At 44.4% G+C, this 19,028-nt stretch overlaps 1 protein-coding gene across 5 annotated transcripts in view; it reads right to left on the bottom strand.

Annotated features, from left to right (window-relative positions):
* Positions 1 to 18,014, bottom strand: part of LOC311267304 (voltage-dependent T-type calcium channel subunit alpha-1I-like) — a 170,389-nt gene extending 152,375 nt beyond the window's left edge. For all 5 annotated transcript variants that reach the window (XM_084370313.1, XM_084370312.1, XM_084370311.1 and 2 more), the window contains exon 1: positions 16,933 to 18,014. The gene's annotated coding sequence lies outside the window, so the exon portion shown is untranslated. The remainder of the gene's footprint in view (positions 1 to 16,932) is intronic.
* Positions 18,015 to 19,028: the final 1,014 nt, after the last annotated feature.

The raw sequence follows: 19,028 nt of genomic DNA on the forward strand, positions 1-19,028 counted from the left end.
GTAAGCCAGTCATTGGATGGGTTGATGGAGGGAGATGTACATACATACTGTATACAACTGCCTTAATGACACATCGCAGTTTGGTTTTGCAGCAGTGCTACAAAGTTCAGGTAAGACCCACACGGATTTAAATCACTCCCTACAGCAAAACTTGGAGGCAACATTGTGCTGACTCCTTCCCCCTTTTCTCAACCTTTGTGTGTGTGTGTGTGTGTGTGTGTCAGGATCTTCACTCCTCCTCCTCTCTCGTCTTTTTCCTCTCCTTCAGAAGTTTCCCCCCTCTCTTCCTGTCGTCCCCCTCCCTCCCCCTCCACTGCAGTTCTCCCTAATAAGCGGCGCAGCTTAAAAGGCACCGCGAGAGATAACTTGCCATTCACAAAACACCCTGTTTTCTGTGAAGCTAACAGGGCTAAAAATACTAATGTTTCTCTGCTCCATCTCATTACTCAGAAGGTCTCCAGATGCAGCCACACACACACACGGCTTAAAGGAAGATGTCGACGGAATAAGGAACAGGACTTCATTTACTTTGTTTTGTTTTTTAAGGATTGTGTCTGTTGGCATTCAGCTACATATCAGAGTTTTGTGGATAAAGCCTGATGTGACGTCTCACTGCTCCAGAGAATGACCTTTGTCTTTTCAAGAGTACGGCCTGTGTCGAAACACATTAAACCCTCGTCATCAACATACACGCCCACGCACACAGACGCACATTTCTCTATATGTCAAAGGCCACTCCAGCAGAGCCTGAACGTTGCAGGGTGCATTCGGCATAGCGTGACATCACTTACAGTACGTCTTCCCGGGTTAGTAAATGAGTCATGTTCGATTCGGTGACTCGACAGCGAGACCGCTCGTGTTTGTTTGTGTTCGTCGTGTGTGAGAGAAAATCCGGCGTTGTTTGTCCCTGAAACTTTTTGAGAACACCGGGCTGGTAAGAAACATCTGATGAGTGTCAGCCACCTTTGCCTGTTGTTGAATCATGCCGCAGTGTGTCTGGGTATTTACGTGCGAGTGGAGGCTGCGTGACTACGTGTTAACATTCCCACCCTGCATGTTACATTTTGTTTTGTTTCAGCTCGGACAAAGGCCAATTTTTGTTTTAAAACTTTTTAATGAATATAAATGTCATCCTCGTTGCCTTAATCTTAATCTGTTTGGTGGCTGCCCACTCTGGAGTCCTGTTTTCAGGGAAGAGGAAGAAGAGGGGAGAGGGGGAACTGTACTAAATAAAATATGTTTTAAGGCTAATTATATCACTGTAAAAACTATTCCCCAGTTTAAAATCTTTTTTATTTTTTCTCCACAACCATCAGGTGACCCCAAGAAAAACTAAAAACGAAGGAAGGAAGAGTCATCATGTCATCATATCTTGCTTTGGTGGCAGACTGTGGTGACAGCTGTATTGAAGTCTATAGGAAAACCCAACATATCTTCTTCAGAGAGGTTAAAGAAGCTCCTGTTCACAGTGTAATTGCAGTCTCATCTGTGTTCATTCATTTTCTGGAGGAAATTCTTCATCAGAAGTCATACGACGTAGATATGTTGGGTTTCAGTGTGTTTTCTCCCATCGACTTCAATACAGTTGTCATCCCAGTCTGGCACCAAAGCAAGATTCAGTGACACGACGACCCTTCCTTCTTGTTATAGGTTCCTTGGCTGACCCCTGGAAATTGACTTGTGACCCAACCCAAACATTTTGATGCTCCGTGAGCTCAATTTTTGACAATTCGGATACCCGGCTGGATAGTTTGAGGACGACACCCTGAAGATGCAGCGAAGCGAGTGCTGAGCACAAAGCATCGAAACTATATTGCTCACATTTTGGCTTTGGCTTACATTTTGGTGAAAGTTACAAGAAGAAGAAGAAGAAGAAGTTCAGGTGGCTCATGTCCAAACACTTTAGGACCCTTGGGTAAATAGTAGATTTTGAGAAAAACTCTTGGGGATAGAAAGGCACGAGTACGTTGCACTCTCAATATCTGTATGTCTCCCTGAAGCACATTCACATTTAAACATTTCCCGAGTGTGTTTGTATGTCTTCAAACAACCCCATATAGCCTCCCTTCACTGGGTGCAACACTACATGTTTGAGTGTGTGTGTGTGCAGCAGTGAGAGTGCCCCAGGATGCTAGCTGCCTCTCCAGGGATGAGAAGTGTCGTCAAAAATAGAGAGCTTTCATGGTCTAGTTCACTGCTTGTGTCGGCATCCACAACAGATTAAACTGCCTGCCTTAATTGCTTGCTCCAGTTCTTAATAATAAGAATAATTTAGAAAAATTACAAGAGGCTGTCTCCATTATTGGGCCACTTCATAGAATGTGTGGCTCATAATGAGCAACTTGTCTCTCATTGTACTGTCCCAGTAGGCCAGTCCAGTCTATCCATCTATCCATCTATGCGCTGTATTTTTCTAGGTGGTCGTGTCTTCTTTCAGTGTGTGTGTGTGTGTGTGTTTGCATGACAGATGGTCTCTGGTCATAGTCCCAGTGGAGTATACACTCTACAGATGCTGCCGCCGCCAAGCAAGGTGTCAGCAGCAGTTTGCTTTGTCTCTCTGTCTTTCTTTCTCTCTCTCTCATTTACTCTCATTTAAGATATCATGTGTGTTATGTAATAATCACTGTCCCCGATGACCTTAAAGGGCCTCTCCGCCAACGTTACAAAAAACCAACATGTATTTTCGCACTTAAACTTATAGTATCTTGCCGTGATGACTATGGATTTATGTCAGCGTCTTTGGATTTAAAGTCCCACTTACTGAGACTTTCTTTCAACAGTTTTCCCTGGGACTATTTGGTCCCAAAGCGAGCCAACGATTTAAAATGTTATTCTTTCCACACATAAGGAAAGTCCTAAAAAATCGAAATCAATCAAAAAAGCCTGAGCTCTGAATTGTAGTCCGACATTTTGAGGAATACACTTATTCACTTACTTGCTGGGTATTAAATGAGTCCTCAAAAGTGTCTGTACTGTTAATTCAGTCCAGCAGACTGCTTAGCATTAAGGCTGTAAAGTAAGCTCAATAGAAAGCTTGTCAACCAACATTTCACATTTCATTGTTTAGGTTCAGACACCAAAACGTCCTTGTCAGGTTGAAGAAAAGATCACAATTTTGGTTGAAATTACACAACTGCAATTACATAACTTAAAAACGGTTAACCATAAAAATGCTAATGCTAATTGTCGTACAACCTGCGTGCTGGTAGACCATCTTTTGGAGAGCCAAGCAGGCTGTTTCTTCTTTTTCAGTCTGCTGTAAGTAACCAACTGCTTCATATTTACAGTACATTCATTTGAGTGGTATCGATCGTCTTGTCAAGAAAGCACATTTCCCAAAATGTCAGACTCTCGTCCTACATGGCCTGATTGGACTTTGCTTTGAGTCACCAGCATCAGAAGACCGCTGAAGTCTAAAAAGCATTTTAATGAGCTAGGCGTGAGTTTAGACATTAGTCCACTGTTGCCATGACGCCTACTTCAGCCTCTATCACACTCACATCTATTGAACACTTGATCAACTACTGTAAACTCACCAAAATGCCTCTCTGGATCCAGTTGCACCAGAGCTTTTAACCCTGAAGAAAGCCCAGGGCTGAGATGTCAGTGTCAATCAGTGTCATGCTTCGCAGAGAACAGCATGTGGATTTTGATGTTCTCGTCTTTCTTGTTCCCTACGTGTCTGCCCACGTACCTCAGGGGGTGCACTCACATGCAGACATTTTCGACACGCTCACCTCCGTGCGGCCCACCCATCCGTGACCACTTAATATGCGGCTTAACTCTGCCGTGTAGCAACAACGCATCCCTACTGTACAGTGCTCTCGCCTTTCGTCTTTTGCGCCATCTCGTGCTGGCAGACCACACTTAATAGAATTCATAAAACAAAGAAGGGATTGATTGGTAAATGAGGCGTGTGAAGGGGGCCAGCGTAGAAATTAATTATTAGAGCGGCACAGTCCCCGCTTGTGATCAACAATCGTGGACCTGTGGAGCCTTCAGAGTGTGTGTGTGTGTGTGTGTGTGTTTCCAATTAAATGCAGTGAAATTGAGAGACTTGGCCTGTAGGAATCTAATTACCAGAATCCTTGGGGGGAGAGAGGACAGAGTGCCTTCAATGTGTCAGCACATCTTGCATTGAGTGTGTGTGTGTATGTGTGTCTGTGTGCGAAGGAGATGATTTATGTTTACGTATTTATGCAGGTGTGAGTGTGTTTGAGTTTATTAAAATACTTCCGCATCAATGACTGTGAATTTATTATTATGGTTGTGTAATCATATGAGTAAAGGACTGCATACTTTTTCAGTACTTTATATTTTTGAGCCAGAAATCTATTTTTACTACACTTTGGCTTTTTACCAGGATGTCATGATGACCCAGAACAAGAGGCAGCTCCCTTTGACCCGATCTGGCCACATTTCGCTAACAAAATCAAGACAGCAGTTACGTGATGAAGTGCTCGCTGTGCCTCCTGAAAAACACTGAGATCACCACTTTGTAAAAACTCCTCTTCAAACCTCTGCAAGCACACTGAAGTTGCACACACTGTCGGTGAAACTGTAATTAGTTAAGTCACGTGAGCTATGTTTTTTTATGTTCATTGTGTAATCTTTGTTGTTCTGATCATGACATTAACTTATATTGTAGCTTGTGGTTTGTTGGTTTGTTGGATTGCTGCCAAGCGTAGCGTAGCCGCTGCTCAGCTTATTACAGCCAGCTAGCTTTGGAGGAGAGAGTTGGGTGCAGAGCCAGACCTTCTGGAGGAATAAACACCCGGCGTCACATTGAATTCTGCTCTGATTCGGAGTTGTTTATGACGGGAGGAGAGCTCAGATCCACTCCTGTTTATCAACCTGACTGCAACAGCGATAGGCAGAGGAGACCTTTATTGTCGTGTGTTTAGCCACTGTAATGTTGACTGTCGACTGGAGCTGGGGGGGAAATGTTACTTTACTTGAGGCGAGAGGGAAAAAGAAGAGAGATAACCGGAGTCACAAATGTTCATGGGACGAGAAAGTTTTCTTCTCACATTTGCAGATTTCCTTCCTCTTTCTGTCCCTGAAGGTACAGTAATGCAACACTACATTATCGTATTGTACCCTGTTCTTCTGTAATGGTTAATGGCACCTGACTGGAAAATTAGCAGCACCAACTGTTCATCTTGATGTGCTCAACTTCTAATAGTAGCATAAATAATAATAGCATAACACTCACGCCCTCCGGCATCTCATACAGATGGAAAAGGTACATTTGATGACCTTACCATCTGTATGAGACTGCCAGAAATCATGAAGTTAACTTGCATACATAAGTTAAAATATCAACATAGACTATTACAGGAACAACAATCTCAACGCCAACCACCATCGCATGTGGACATTGTTGACCTTTACCATATGTTACCTGTCTTGCTCTGATCGTCTAATATTGCGACAGATGGGGTTACAGTGGAGTTAGTGAAAAGCGTCTCACACAGAAGTTAATGAATACCTCCTGTTGAAACTCTAAGGGGCGTGACAAAACGTTGGTATTGCTGCACACAACGTGTTTGTCAGTGTCTCCCTGTATATCTGCATATTTCATTAAAGGCCTGTGCTTATTCTTTGTAATACTTGTGTGTTTGTGTTCGGTAGCTTTTATGAGCGGCCGGGGCTGATGAATCAGTATGACAAGGAGGTGCTCAAAGGAACCCCAGCGTCATCACCATCAACAACCTCAACAGCTCCATATGTCTGTCAGCCCACGCTCCAGTCCTTAGAATACACAGCTAGTGTTGGAGAGAGAGCAAATCAGGCAGGTGGAGGGTGAGAAACAGAGTGATAGATGGAGAGAGCAGAGTCAAAGCGAAGCAGACAGACAATTGAGCTGTGACATCATATTGTGACGCTGGAAAGATGAGCAATTTACAGTATGAAAAACATTTAGGCTGTTTCAAATTCTCTTTGTCAGCAAGCAACTGACAACTGATATCCGTTACAGTATACAGTATATTACAAATATTTGCTGATATCCATACACACAAGAAACACACAGAGATTGTTTGAAATGCTAAGCTGAAGTCAACAAACAGCATTGTGATGTAGCTGTTCTTATTCCCCGTGTGCGTGAAGACTGAGCGGAGGGCAGTGGACATGGCATCCTCTGTGACTCTGTCGGTTCTGAAAGCATACTGATGATTAACTACAGCACAAAATGGACCGATCACGTGCTGCCTCCTTAAAAACAATATGTGCCAAAAACAAAAATACAAAAAATCTATTACCTTCCAAAGATTTGTCCTTTTTTTCCAGTAAAACAAAATATGACATGTGCTTACGTAGGCTTGAAACAACCACTTACCAATCTTCAACAGTTAGTTGCACAGAACTAATTAGTTCTCTTGCTGAAAACAGGATGCTACATCATCGTGTCTTTTCCAAGTTTTTGTTAAATACTCCCACTTCTCAACATTCAAATCAAATTCCTCGCAACCTTTTGTCCCGTCTGCCTATCCTGTTTCACCTCGAAATACAACATGATACTCTCGAAAATGCTGTTTCATCTGGACTGGATATTCTGGAATAGGATGAAGGGTCCGGGTGATGAGAAACTTCTTTATAAAGGGCATAGAGGGTATTTTGTAGACAATACACATAGACAATTACACCATACAGAAGGATACAGGATGTTAAATTGGAAATAAAATATGAAAGAAGCTCAAAGGGAGTTTACCAGTGGAGGTATCGTTTTTACCTTTATTTATGAAAGTTATCTGAAAGTACCTTGTGTAATGTCAGGCATAATGAGACAGATATCCTCTTTCTAGATGGGGATACAATTCCTGAAGTCCTGAGCCAATTATTCCCACTCACAAGTCATCAAATCACTGCTCATTCTCTCTCTCACACACACACAAAGAAGACGAAAAAAGAAAATCTCTGAGGACATGTTATCACCTAACTTTTTCAGTGATTCAGTGTGTCTTAAGTCTGCACCGTCAGTTATCTAATGCGTCGTCACTAATTTTTTCTATGGCCTCAAAACGTCAGCACACACACATTGCTCGCGCAGCCTTCCGGGCCTTCTCCTTTCCGAACATCATCAGTGTCCTCCAGCTGATGTTGGATGTCATGTACTATGACCGCAGCAATTACTCACATTCCATGACTCCGACTTCACATCATTATGATCCCCGACTAATGTATTGTAACATGCCAGTGTCACTTAGCGAGAAGGAGACGGGATTCAAATGTCACGGGAGGGATGACGTTGTTTCCCGACAAACTGACTAACTGCGTGAGATTTGACAAGCCGTTCATCAGCGGGTCCTCGCGCTGTGATTGGCTGCTGGGGGCGTTCGTCTCGATACACGCAGGGTGAAGAAAGGGGAAATGAAAACGGGCACTAGAATAAAGCCAATACACAAAACAAGTACCGTGAGGATATTTAGATTGATAGATTGAGAGGCACGACTCCGAAACACTAAAATCAGTCACTGCTATTGAACTGTTTTACGTCTGTGCGCCTGTGCTACTTTGACAATTTGTGGCAGCTACACGCACACGCACGCACGCACACACACACACACACACACACAGAGCCCACAATCAATCAAATTGATCAACAAATAGACAGAGTGAGGGCTGACATTTACAGCCCTGCAGCTCTCAGTGTTGGTATTTATGTGCGTGTGTGTGTGTGTGTGTGTGTGTGTGTGTGTGTGTGTGTGTGTGTGTCCTCTGCCACTATGATGCAGAAAGTGGACACAATGTGGAGGTTTTCACAGGAAAAGGAGAGAAAATGTCCACGTGAGACATAAAACATGGCCGACGCTTCCTTGTACTGTTTTCCTGACAGGCCTCCCTCGTCAGTGAAAGCATATTTAAGTCCCTCAGACCGGTTTAATGTGAGTAATGTTGTATTGCCAAGCTTTTGCTTCTGGGCCGTACCCATCCAAGGATGTGAACAAAGACGATGAGATGGTTGTGATTAGATTTTGCTTCATAATGATGGCAACGATAATTACGACGATGACAACGGCAGCAATGCTGCCGGTGGCTTTGATGATTGCAGCGACTGACATCGAGAAAAAATGTCTGCGGCGGTGACGACAACGTCCGACGCGATCACGCTACTGTTTTTTGATCACGATGGCAAAAAGCGGTGACCTTAAAAGTGATTATGTAAAGGAAGAAAGAAAGACATGGCTGCGACCTCTCCTACTATGCAACTGTCAGAGCTGAGGTGGGCGAGTCCAGCGGCTACTGAAAAGTGAGATTGAGGGGGAAGGGAGCATTGTGGAGTCAAAGAGTATAACGGGCTTCGAGCCAAAATAAAGTTTGCTTTGTACTAACCTCCATTTAGATGTCTTTCTTATCTGCACACACACACACACACACACACACACACACACACACATCACTTATTGTACTGTAAGTGTAAAAAAATTGTTGGCAAGCAGAAAGCTACAGATTTGTCCCGTGAAACATTAGCTTCGGTACATTTCTTCCTCCTTAGCCTGCACGTCGTGTAAGGGAACAAGCGATAGACGCAGATAGAGCAGAGAGCTGTTTTCCAGAGATAATAAGTATCATCCGGTCAAATGTCTCCCTGACTCCCCTCAAATGTCTCCCTGGGTCTCTTAACAGCTTACTCAAAGCTGCTCTGGTTTTAACACACTCTACAAAACACTTCGGCGTGAGACCTGGTGGCTGTTTCCTCTCTCCCCTAGGTTGACTTCACTGCTTTAATTGTTTTGAGGCACCGCAGTGAGCAAAAGCGGCTCTGTGCTGCGGCAAGATTAACCCCCATCCCACCCTGCCTTTGTTGTTTGTTGTCACAGCCCGGATTGAAGATTTACCAATGGAAAATTAGAAGCTGCTTGTTAATTGAATGCCAAAATATGAGTTACATTTTGTGAGGAACGTCTATAATGTTACTTACAGGTTCAGAAAAAAATCCTAACGTGCAGCTTATCTCGCAGTATCTCACGAAAAGTTGGTGATGGTGACCTTCTCGTCGACCGAGAAGTCACCTACTGCCGTGTAAAAATTACCGCAATTTGCAACAATTCTGGCTGTCAATCACGTTGTGTGTATGAATTTCTTTTCAAGCAACAGGTGAGTCTTTTCGAAGGTCTTTTCTCAGCTCTAATTTGAGAGAAAAAAAGAAAAGATTGTCATAACAGTTTCGCATGAGAATTTAAAAAGCTACATTATTCTACTACATTACTCTAGACATCCCTCACAAGTGCTAAACGATCCATTAATCATGCCACCGACCATGCAGAACATCATAAGACAATAACGCTAAGGAAGTGCCACTCCGAGTCCAAAAGGTCACAAATCTTGGTGGCGGGAGGCGGGGGGGTGGGGGGTTTGTTCACATCACTGAGCAGCGAGCAGAGTGAGGTTGAACGGCGGGATGTGGTGTCCGTCAAAATGACTTAGTGACGGTACAGCGGGCCTGAGACGGCCTTCCTTGCTGGTGTCAGTCCTGACAGGTGACAAAACAGCTGAGGAAGAGGCACGCCAAGGGACCGTGTGTGTTTGTGTGTGTGTGTGTGTGTGAGAGAGAGAGAGAGAGAGAGAGAGAGAGAGAGAGACATTTTGGTGATAACAGAGACAGGACATGGTACAGAAATATCAGGTGATAAAGTGTTGCAGACAATAGGGGTGTGTTGTTTGGGTTGACTGGCCCACTAGTGATGCAGTGCTCTTACAACGAAAGAAGCGTCAGCTAAGTGGGCTAAGCAATAGTTAGTGTTGTAGTGTTCACTTGATAAAGTCTTCAACCTCCAATCTCCATGAATGAATGATGCTCTGTGCCAATCGCTCAAAGAAAGCGGATCAGCATTCTGGTTAAACGACAGGACGCGCCCGATGTCATGCTCATAATTCAATCAGCGTATCACGGAGGCTAGAAAAATAAGGTGAAATAATTCCTTTGGTCATTTCTGCTGCACTGCTTGTATCCAATCACGCAAAGAGCTCGTCTCCATGTTGACCTAATGAATTTCTAACATGTAGCCTTTTATGAGTTCCTGGATAAGCAGGACGGTGCTCCTTCTGCAACAATCAAGTTAAAAGGACCTTGTGTGTGATGATGATCTGCAGGGAGGGGATTCAGCTTGTGTGTGAGTCCGCTCCGTTTCCAGCTACTGCTGCTTTAAAGTTAATTTATTTGGTTATGAAAATGAAGAGTTTGTTTATTTAGTTTGTTTAGGCATAAAAAAAAATCAATCAACGGGTTAGGGTTAGGAAGCCTTCTTTTCTGATTAAAAGGTATTCCCCAAAACTACATAGTGCACCTTTAAAACTTATGTAACTTCTGATTTAGAGGTCAACCACTTGAATAACAAACTAAATCAGTAATTGAAATCCCTACCTTACAAAAACAGCTTCCACTGGGCCGCCAGTGCTGTTTATATGATCAGAATTATGAACTCAAGTAAATCAGCACGATGACATCACTTTGATAGATTTAAATATTCATTTGTCTGCTTGCGCACTAGTTTAAGACGTCAATACATCTCAGTTTAAAAAAAAAACAAACACTTTTAACCTTCACTTCTCGATCCCACAGAACATTTTTATTTACAGAGCCAACTGCAGCTTAACCAGCAACAATCACCTGTCAGGAGAATTCAGAGGACGGCACAATAATCCCTGACATGACAAACACGTCATTTTAAATACATACGCACCCAGTTACCGTAAATCCACACCCTCACATGCTGCGCGGCATACAATCATCTATAATTGGGATGTTGTGTGAAGGGGCGACTGCTGCTTGTCAACGGAGATTAGCCGCAGACGAGTGTGTATGTGGGTTTGTTGCACCTGAGCACACTGAGCGGTGACACCTGGATTAAACATGATACTGTAAAGACACACAAATGGAGGCCTGCCTATATGTAAACATGTCATACAAAGATGCAGATGCACAGATACATATCCTGTTTTCCTCTTATTCCAGGTGTAATATCACAGGAAACACGGCCACGGATATATGTGCAAAACATTTTTTTTATCTTACAACTATTCTGCCTGCTGATCGTCCCTGATATGAGGCCAATGTAGAAGTAAAAACTAAATTATTTAGATATTTCCAGCAGAGCGACAATCAGCTAAAGAAAAAAGGCCTTTTAAGATTATTTAAGAACGACGGCTTATTTCTGTCACAAGAACAGCAACTCACTTTTCCAGATATGACACCAACGACTATCAGTCGAGCTCTGAAGGCTGAAGTAACGCAATTATGGAGCATACGGTTAATATTTATTGTTAATTTCAGGCTGATTGGACAAATATCACACTGCCGGGAGGAACCTTGAAGTCCTGAAGAAGCCAACCCTGCCGCTGTCAAAGCGAAAGGGCAGAGCTGCTGCTGTTTTATAAAGGCAGGCCCATTAGGGTTGAGTGTGAGCATCGTGACTGGCCGAGCACATGTAGGCAACTTTGCGTCGGACAAATATGCAAAGATGAGGGCTTGAATGTACAACAAGGAACTTTTAACTGGTTATGTATCAGTCTCATGTAATACTGATGACCTACATAAGTAAAACCATCAGTGAGAAGACCATTTCTACAGTGTTACAGTATATGTTATATGGCCACAAATAGAGCCATTACCTCATCACTATGCAGTCTACAAACAGATGTGTTTTCAACAATAGAAGTTAGTTGTCTTTCCTCCACTCGCCCACGCTGCACATATCAAGATCTGTAAATCGCGAGGCAGCGGCGCTCATACTGCTTTCGTCCACAGGGACCGCCAGTATCAACAGACAGTGGAGGTTCACTTGTAGCTGCTTTAAGTTATGCGTAATTTTTCTGTAGCATCAGCAGTCCCCGTTTCAAGCGGATCTCTAACACAGTCTCTCTACGACAGAGTTCTGTGTCTGTATTTCCCCGCGGTGTTTCAGTGCCGTGCTGTGACACAGGGACAGTAACTGTTGTTTCCCACTCAGACTGCTGATACCTCACGTTGACTCACAACGGCCAGTGTGAGGAATGATTACTGCAAAACCTTATTGTGCATTTGGGAACCTGAATATTCTAACATGATTCAAAGCGGATTTGTAGCAAACTTTTGGGGAAAATAAAGGAAAAACAAGGAGATTTATATTTAGGCACTGGTTTGGAAGGAATAAGCAGGTACTCCAAAGTAAAGTTGTGTCAGAATTTGGCAGCATAGGCTACATTTCACATGTAGTAGAACCAGAAATGACATTTCTTTCATCGATGATAATAAGACATGATCTGGTCTCCTCGTCTGTCTACATGTACTGTAGGCCCACCTGTTGCTAGTGCTTGCCGTTTGTTTTCACACGTTATGTGAATATCCAGTAAGACGCTGACAGAGGAAATGTTTTCTTTGTGTTCTTTCTGTTTGTTAAATATGTGTTTGTCTAAACTTATAAGGCTGTAATTGCAATAACTCTATTTGAAAAAGGCAGCAAACCTCGAGCGAACATAAAAGCCTGTTTGTCTTTTTTGTTTTTGCCATTTCCACCAACCTTTTCTCAAGCTGCACTTCTAAATAAAACCATGCTAATGGAAAGACAAATATTGAGCCATTGAATCAGTTTTGTGTTACTCTCCTCGTATTTTGTTCCGCCGCTCTCCAGTTTGTGTTTGTCTGTCTCGCTCGCCAAATGCCAAACTTCTGTTCCTCTTTGCAAACATCTTCTGGCACTACGTCGTCGTAATTGTCAAACTGTGCAGCAATCCTCATTAAATCCCTCCATGGCTTTTAATGGCTGAAGAGTCTGTATGTTTTATTCGTGTGGACGGCCTGTTAAAAAAACTCTGACGTCTGTACTCCTTTCACAGCTGTAAAACTGCCATTGGAGTTGATCGACTCACCTGAGCAGCTGCAGCTTCAAGTGTGATTTCGTGCTCGCAGTTAAATCAAAGCCCCTCTTTGGCTGTGAGGTGTTTATGCTGCTTTATCACCCTCTTTGCATCCAAAGCGCCGCGCACAGACAGATGCACAAACACCCCAGTCGTCACACGCATACTGTACACACCTTTTGGGTTGCAATCGCATTCAGGACGAAACAATAGCAGAGCCTGTGGGTAAGTGTACGTGAGTCAACAGCCTGTGGAATTCACAATGACTCACATCTCCAAAAAGAAAGAGAAACGCACACACAGATAAAGGAAGAGAGGTAGCTCTCAAGTCAAGACCACCTGATTTACACTGCTCGCACTTCAAGCAGACGAGTGAAAATCCTCTGATATAGTTTCAAACTGTTGGAAGCGAAACTCTCGAACGACCTCTTTGGTGATTCGGCTCCAAAATGTCAGACAATAAAGACGCGGCTCTGTCATCAGTTTGTCGCTTTTGCTCTCAGACATTTTTCCTCTGCTTCTCCTCTCTGCGTCTTACTCTCACTGCTGGTGTTTGTCCCTCCACCCATCACATTTCCTCTCCCTTTGTTCTCCATCGCAGAATATCGACAGTCGCAGCTACCGGACCTCTTTCTCCGCTCTCCTCCTCCTCCTCCTCCCTCCGCCTGTCTCTCTCCCTCGCCTCCTCTGGCCTTCACGGGAGGCTCTCAAGGCGCAGTATGTGGCTGCCCTCGCCCCACAGCCGTCAAGCATGAACCGATCGTTTCACCTAACTGAATAATGCCGGCATTCACTGCGGACCCGCTCCCATCCGGCTTGCTGTCCCCTTTCTCGGTGCTCCCTCCAGCCCTTTGCCATTTCTCATCTCTTCCTTCCCTTTCTCTCTGCCAACCCCTGAGATCTTCTCACCTCCCGTACCTTCTCATCCTCACCTTTCCACCTATCCTACCCCCCCTGCTTCGCTCCATGTCCCCCTTTCTCACTGTTTTTCCCCTCATCGTCTCCTCATCTTCCCTCCATTTCTTTTTCTCTGACTCTTGTCGTTCTATCTCATTTTCCACACACACACACACACACACACACACACACACACACACACACACACACACACACACTTTCTCTCCATTTGTGCCACCCCCTGGTACTTTTAGGTCATTGTGAACTTCTGCTACAAAAGGACTATAAATGCCCTCTCTCTGCCCCCTGTGGCGAACCACAATACTAGATCTCTCGCAGGCCAAAACCTGGTGTCTGTTCGTGTATGTGTGCACTTATGCATGTCTGGGCATGTACGCAAAAAGTAGACACTTATATGTGTGTTTAGGATTAAACTGCAAATGGACATAGTTCCAGGTCTATAAGAGGCATGTCACCATCATGTTCTGTCGTTGTGTTCATTCTGCATTGCTCCCTGCTGTGTTGTTACCTTCCTGTCTGCAGGCAGGTCTCCATCCTAATGCAAATTTCAACCAGATTTTGCAAAAATGAAAATGCAAAATGGATGCTTGTTTCCATCCACAATCATTATTTGATTATCAGGTATTGGTTGATTGAGATAAGAAGTCGGCGGCGTAATGTAGATGATGTAATTAAAAGAGAGCCAGTCGAACCTCAAACAGTCCAAAAACATTGTAAAAAACACAATGGAAACACAACATTTCTATTTCTTAACATAATAATGTGAGGAAGGTTACATCAGACTTGTGTGGAGCGACGTAGCGACTGTTCTAACATGCTGCTATGATTCGCCTCTTCTCTCAGAGTGGAAACAGCTGATCAGTCATGTGAGTTAACTGTTCGCTGTGTCAAAGGTGTTTCCATCTCCCATCAAGCACCTTTTCAAAAATAGCTAACCATACTGAAAAATCCACAAAACGTGTCACACCACGTTCACATTACATGTTAATGACCTGACTGCCATATCAGTAGGTAGGCAGGGATGATGTTGGAGTTACAAATGAGAAGGCGGGCAAGCCAGCGACCACAGTTCAAGACTGTGTTTCAACATTTGTAAACGTGACAGTACTGGATATGATCTTTCCTATTCCTAATCAAGTGTTTTTTGGCCTTAACCTAACCAGAACATAAGCACAACATTGTCACGTTATAAAACTGAGAATTGGACCTAATGGAACGTGAAGTTGCAACATTAAGAAATGTAAAGTTTCAACGTATCCTTGGTTTGCAGAAACGTATGTTGCCAAAATGTATTCTGGTGATTGGGTTGGATATTTTACAATACTTATCTCAATGTTTTGAAATCTCCTCAAAAGCACTTCATAAATGGTAGCGCTGAAATACACCAACGTCTATGCCATAACACAGAACAACAATATTCAAAATCTAAAGCAGTATATAGCCTCAAATCACGATAACGGTATGACATCAATATATTGCTCAGCACTTCTTCAAAATGCACTGATGGAAACATGGCCTGTCATTGCCAAAGATCCGGACCCTACAACAACAGGCAAAGAAGACTCAAGGACAGAAGGTTCTGAACATCCTCCCCCGGGCTGCTCAGTGTGTATCGAGTGGCACTGCCATCCCAGGATAAGACATTTGATCATTACTGATCACTTATACCAGCAGTGTTGTGTTTCTAATAGTTTGGAATAAAACTATTTTATATACATGTGAGTCGTTTTCAGAGTTCATAGACGCTAATATGACTGGATCTTATCCAACACCAACACTTGACTTTTGGACAGAAATGTGCCATTAACCCAGTGTCTTAATAACAGCATTAACCAACAGGAGCAAGACGATAGACACCACTGCAGAAACAATAGAAGAGGGGGAGCAGATATGAGTGATCAGCCACATCAATGCTTTGACCCCTTTAAGGGGTCACTTCAAGGGGTCATAGTCCATTTAAAACAGCTGCCATTCGCCTCCTATTGTGCAGCTGCAGGGCATTTCATTATTCCAAGACCTCGGAGTGACCGATGCCGTTAGCTGCGTGGACAAAAAGATCCATTTTGGTACAGCGGACTGGAGGTCCTACTCCTCTCCAGTTGGGAGCAATACGGGGGCAGTGTGTGTGTGTCTGTTAGCACAATCCAATTATATCACGCTGTAGACTTTAAGATGGCAGTTTTATGCGGAGTCACTTACGCCGGGTGCAGCGAGACAGTGGGCTTACATTTCTAGAGAAATGACAAGCTGGTGGAGAGAAGTGCAGGAGTCAAAGTCAATCTGCCAAGACGGATATCCCTTTACATTGAGAAGGTTCTGACTGGATGCTTGAAATGCATTGTGCTTCCAGTGCTTGGATGCACAACAGCTTATTTATTTATTTATTTATTTTTGCAGTCTACATTTGGTGCAAGACACAGAAATGAGGTTTATGTGGCAGCAAATTCCTCCATCAACAAGAAGATGAGGAGAGGAGAGAGGGGGCGGGTGCTCCAGTGAGATCATGGTCTGTCTGATCTGATGCTTGCACCACTCTTTTCTTCGAAAGTATCAGAGAGTAGACGACACAAAAGGTCAAGTGTGCGCATCAGAGGGGTCTCTGGCGTTGTGTCTTCTTAATGATGGCTTGGCTGCAGCAGGTAGTGTGAGAGGACTTGATGCAGGAGGGCCCTCAACAACTTTTGTGTGATTACTGTTCAGAACCATAAAGAGAAAACACGTTGTACTGCCATTTCTGCTCAAACTCGCCCGGAATAGATGATGTTTTGTGTTGTTGAATCCTAATCCTGATTACAAGGAGTCCATCTAATGGGCTGAGCGTTTTGCCGACTGTCCCTGAAATACAGACACGCAGCAAAAAACGCACAACCAGTGGAAATGTTTGCTCAGATTTTTGTTTCAGCTCTGAAAATAATCCAACACCCTCCGTTATTGGGCATGTCACTCTCTTTGCAGATATCTGAAGGTAAAACCGACACAAAAAATATATAAATAAATAAAAAAAAGATCACTTGTGGGATCAGCGGGGCTACAGGTTTAATAAACAAGCAACACCTCTGCCTCATCTGTGCGCTTTCATCCATCCTCTCCTCAAGAAAGAAATATGCAACACCACAGCCCGGGAGTAAATACAGCCACATGCGATCGAGACTTGAAGTGGAAATAGGCCAAACTTACCTTGACTGACATTAAAAAAGGTGTGTCCAGGGTTTACTGAACCAAACAGCCGAGGTTTCGCCTTCTCTGAGACACCTGGCCGGCGAACACCATGGAGAATCAGTATCCACTGGCCATTTAGGGGATCGGTGCCCGCGGAGGCATCTCAGCGAGGAGAAAGGCGAGAGCGTCGTGGAGATGCTGCGGTGCGAAGCCCCGCTTCCCCCCGCTGGGAAAATTGGGCTGTGCGCTGCAGCCTTGGCGACTCTGGTGCGCACTGGTCTCCGGCGGACTCACATTTCCAGAAAGCCAAGAAGAAAAAAAAAAAAAAAGCAGCTCAAATGTAATTCACACTGTGTCCTTCCAGCCGCCAAGTTTTTAATTAGAAGCTCCTGGAGGAGAATTGTGTTTGAGTTCCACTTGGAGACGTGTGCGCTAAAGGAATTTGGGAACACTTTTTTTTTTTTTTTAACCGCGGTCACGTTGACTGAGCACACTGCAAAATAAATATATAAATAAATAAAGAATCCTACGGAGCAGGAGAGAAATATCTGTCCGACGTGGCATCTCCTCTCCTCTTTTTCTCCATCTCCCTCATGTGAACATGAACATTTCACATCTTCTCACACCTTCAGCCCGACGCCAATTTCACAGCTCAACTTGTTTATTCCCCGACGGTGTATCCAAAAGGCGTGCCTGCCTTTTTTCAACAGTTAATCACCTGCGGGCTAAAAATGCATCTTCTCCGACAGTAGAGGGGCTTCACTCCTTCTTCATCCTCCTCCTCCTCCTCTTCCTCCTCCTCTTCCCGGCGAAACACGCGATGGAAGGGGCGCCTCAGCCAAAGCCAGCCGCTTCGTCCAGCCGAAATATCCCAAGGAGGTTCACCCGAGGATCGCGACAGGAAAAAAAGATGAGCGGGTTAAGAAAAACAAGAAAACATTAAAAAAAATTCTTAAAACGTCCTCCAGTTAGAGATGCTCCGGAAAAGTGGATCTCCTCTCAATATTCCCACGCTCCTCCATGGGTTTATTCATTTATCTCCGGCGCGTCAAAACCTGGTGGTGTGGTTGGATTCTCAGCGAGGAAGAGTTCAGAGAGAGAGAGAGAGACAGAGAGAGAGAGGGAGGGGGGATGGAGATTTGGGAACATGGTCAATAGGCTCCTGATTATTTAGGAAACCCTCACATTTATTCAGTTCCGTCTCGTCTTACAGCTGTGCATCACTTCCCTAACTGCACTGAAACTAATTGAATTGAACTGAAATGAGTGTCACACCACACACACACACACACACACACACAGAGAGAGAGAGAGAGAGAGAGAGAGAGAGAGAGAGAGAGAGAGAGAGAGAGAGAGAGAGAGGGGGGAGATGGAAAGTGTGCGTATCCTGGCGTGCGTGGATGGCAATCTGTGGGAAAAATGGTGCACGGCGGATTAAATATTTGATGATGCGTGCTGGGGACCAGTTCACACCAGCATTGTGATGGGAGACACACACAAGTAACGCCCACACACACACACACACACACACACACACACCGGCGGATAATCTGCGTTTCATGTCTTCATGAGATCGGACAAGCGAACGCACCATCGCAGCGTGAGCGCCAAAAGACTCACGCATGAGCAAGTTGAGCGGTACCGGCGGGAGGAGGGGGGGGGGGCGGAGGGGGGGGAGCGGTGCGGTGCGGCGCGGTGCGGTGGACGGAGTGCACCACGGTTCAGTTTGGCAAAGTGGGTGGCGAGTCCTTGGCACATGATGAGATGACTGTGCGTTGTGGTGGAGTCAGAGTCAACTCTGAGTGAGAGAGATGGAGAGCCGTCTCCAGAGACGCTTAATGGAGATGGAAAATGAGCTGGGATGGAAAATCTTATTTGGAAGTCGGAGGCATGACTACACACACACACACACACACACACACACACACACACACACACACACACACTCCTTCGCACCGTATTTCATACTCTTTCAGCACCATGGAGAGCTTCCAGTGAACACGCGCTGTCCAGCGTGCTGAAAACTTCTCTTGGCTGCAGACTGTAATCTGGCCATCACCCTCTTTTTTTTTTCTCAAAGCTATTTTTTATTTCAGCTTTTGGGCACCGTACAA

The sequence above is a fragment of the Pagrus pagrus genome, assembly GCF_965226575.1.
Source record: "Pagrus pagrus genome assembly, chromosome: 13".
NCBI lineage: Eukaryota > Metazoa > Chordata > Actinopteri > Spariformes > Sparidae > Pagrus > Pagrus pagrus.